Genomic DNA, 3,092 nt, shown 5'->3' with positions numbered 1-3,092 from the left:
CTTTTTTTCAGTGCACTCCAGATGTGTTGTGTTAAAGATTTTTGTCATGTTAATCGTGATAACAGATGAACCCCCTAACCCTAACCCTACATGTTAATTTTGACAGCACTGGTAAATCCTTTTTAATGTTCTTCCGTCAGATCATTGATCAGACTCGACTCCAAATACGATACTCAGAAAACTCAAATGAAAACTAAAGTCAAACCAATGAGAAAAGGACTTGTGTGTAGAATGAAACCATATGGAAGTCGTCAGGTTTCAAACACTCGATGAATCTACTGCACAGTTACATTCAGGGACCTTTGGCCTCCTGAGAGCATTAGTTGATGGTTCATCACAGTTTTACCGTCCAGTGAGTGAATTTATCAGTTTGATGAAGTCTCAAAGTTTCCTCTGAGCTTCTGCAACATTATCACTTCCATCACTGATGAAAGAAAGTTCATAGAAAACAGAAAATATATCTTCAGAATCTGAGAGTCTAAATCTTGACAAACTTGATTCAGATGAAGTTATTTGAGCAGAAACTCCTGGATCTTTATCCTGTGTTGATCTAATCCTTCATGGTTCCTCCACAGAGTGGACCAGCAGAGCTCAGAGGTTCCCAGTGGTCAGTCTGCCCAGCAGCATCAAGCACAGCTGGACTCCATATTTATGGTCTGTACATGTACAACAACTACTGTTACATCTATTCTGTTCACAATCATCTCCATGCTGCTCTTTGTAGACCAGTGGATTATCTGTAGGGCTGGGAACAAAGTACAAATACTTCATTACATAACCTAATTACTATTTTCAGGTATCTGTAGTTTACTTGAGTAGTTTTTTTCTAACGATTTTTTACTTTTACTCCGTACATTTTTAAACAAATATCTGAACTTTCTACTTCTTAAAAGTAGAAATGTCTTCCAAAGAGCTGCTTTTTACTTTCTTACTTTGAGTACATGTCAGTCTGTACTTTTTTACTTTTACTTTTAAGTTTAATCAGTACTTCAACTTTTACTGGAGTAGTTTTTAATAGTAGTAGTAGTCCTTCTACTTAAACAAAAGTACAGACTTTGTGTACTTTGCTGACTTTTACAGTTGATTCAGTTCTGATTCACAAATTCAGTTTTGACTCAGTCAGAAATATTATAATGATGATTATTTATCCTGGATTTCACTGTTGAAAGAACCTCTAAACCTTGTAAATTAAAAATATTTAATTCCAAATTATTTGAGTCTTTCTCTGCAACTACAAACTCCGTGTAAACTACTTTGGTATAAAACAAAGCTGAGACTTCTTCACAGGTGTAAACATCAGGTTAATGATCCACACTTTGTGTTTACATGTTGTCATGATTACATGATTTCAGTCTGATTGGCTCATTCATAAATATTCTGTTCCAGCTGCTGGAGGACAACATCATCACTTTTGTTGAACGAGCTGAAGAAGATCCAGAAGGTTCTGAGTCCAGTTACCCAGAATGCTTAGAGAGTCAGAGGGAGGATGAGGAGGAGAGGAGCAGAGAAGCACTTGTGACAATCACAGTGAACTTCCTGAGGAGACTGAAGCAGGAGGAGCTGGCTGACCGTCTCTATTGCAGTAAGAGCATTTCTGTAAGCGTTTAAGCTGATTGATGACTACAACAGTCATTAAACAACCACTGTTGTCCTACTGGGAGACTTCAACGCTCATGTGGCCAATGACAGTGAGCCCTGGAGGGGGTGATTGGGAGGAACGGCCTCCTGGATCTGAATCCGAGTGGTGTTTTGTTTTTGGACTTCTGTGCAAATCACAGTTTGTCCTTAATGAACAGCATGTTTGAACATAAGGGTCCATAAGTGCACGTGGCACCAGGACACCACAGGATGCTGGACAGACCTGGCACAACTAAATGTGCGTGTGAACGCCTCACAGAGGCCCCGGTCTGCAAGATCTTCAACATACACCTCTGGCAGAGCTTCAACTGCAGTCTGAGGGAGACTGGTGCTCTACTTGCACTGTGTATAGTGCGGGTGGAGCACTGCTGACTTCGACAGAGAATATTGTCGGGCGGTGGAAGGAATACGAATACTTTGAGGACTTCCTTAATCCCACTGGCTTCCTCCTCCTGTAGAAGAAGCAGAGTCTGTGGATGAGGGGACGACTTACCTGTCTCTGAAGGCGAGGTCCCTGAGAGAGATAAACAACTCCTTGTTGGGTACACTGTAAACCGAATAAGTTCAGTGAACTCAACATTTATGAGGAAACTGATTACATAATAATTTTTAAGTTAACTTAGTTAAAAACTATCAGTTCACTGTAACTTAAAAAATATGACCTGAATAAAATCAAAGAATTGAACTACCTCCAACCTGTAACTTAGTATTTAAGTAACTTACAAAGTTTAATTTCACTAAACTTGTATATTTTATTTTATTTGAACTTTATTTCATTACTTTACTAACTTAAATATTCTAACTTATATAAACTCTAAATGGACCTACTAAACCGCACGCTAAGTCTAACCCTTCATAGACCGGGTCTTTCTGTAAAGAAAAAAAAAGCTGAGACAGATTTGCAATTTCAAGTGTATTTATAACCACCTGCACAAAACTGTACATGCTTCTGCATTTAAACATGTTTTTAGTGCTTATTGTACAACTTGTACAGTGAAAATTTTAAACAATATAGTGCTTCAGCCTTTTCTTTGGCTCTCTTTAAAAAATAATTCTGGAAACAACATTAAAAAAATGTATCAGCCTGATGCTGTTATAAAACTAATAAAAGGCATTTTTATAAACATTTAAACAAAATAAATAGTCTCAGTCTACTCTTTAGCTTTTCCCTTAAACTTCAACATAAATAGTATTTTTATAACAAATAATATAGTGCATCAGTTTTTCTCCAGTTGTTCCCTTTTAAAACTTTTAAAAATAGAATTTAGGAAACATTTAGAACAAAAAAAATATGTATGAGCATTTTCTTACACGTTTTCATTATAAGACTAAGTTAAATAGAATACACCCACCATATATATATAAAAAAAAGCTATCTAGAGGCATGTTTGTTTCAGTCTATGTCTCAATTCAATTCAATTCAATTCAATTTTATTTATATAGCGCCAAATCAC

The 3,092-nt window shown here is 36.7% G+C and overlaps 1 long non-coding RNA gene across 1 annotated transcript; it reads left to right on the top strand.

Moving 5' to 3' along the window:
• The first annotated feature begins 6 nt into the window (after positions 1–6).
• LOC121814006 lies at positions 7–2,996 on the top strand. The gene is made up of 2 exons (XR_006054009.1): positions 7–654; positions 1,387–2,996. It is a non-coding gene; the product is annotated as an uncharacterized LOC121814006 (long non-coding RNA).
• Positions 2,997–3,092: the final 96 nt, after the last annotated feature.

Source organism: Haplochromis burtoni, unplaced genomic scaffold (assembly GCF_018398535.1).
Source record: "Haplochromis burtoni strain Fernald_Lab_line unplaced genomic scaffold, NCSU_Asbu1 Contig_4877, whole genome shotgun sequence".
In the NCBI taxonomy this organism is placed as follows: Eukaryota; Metazoa; Chordata; class Actinopteri; order Cichliformes; family Cichlidae; genus Haplochromis; species Haplochromis burtoni.
The sequence above is the reverse complement of the archived record's forward strand: the minus strand, read 5'-3'. Positions and strand labels throughout refer to the sequence as shown.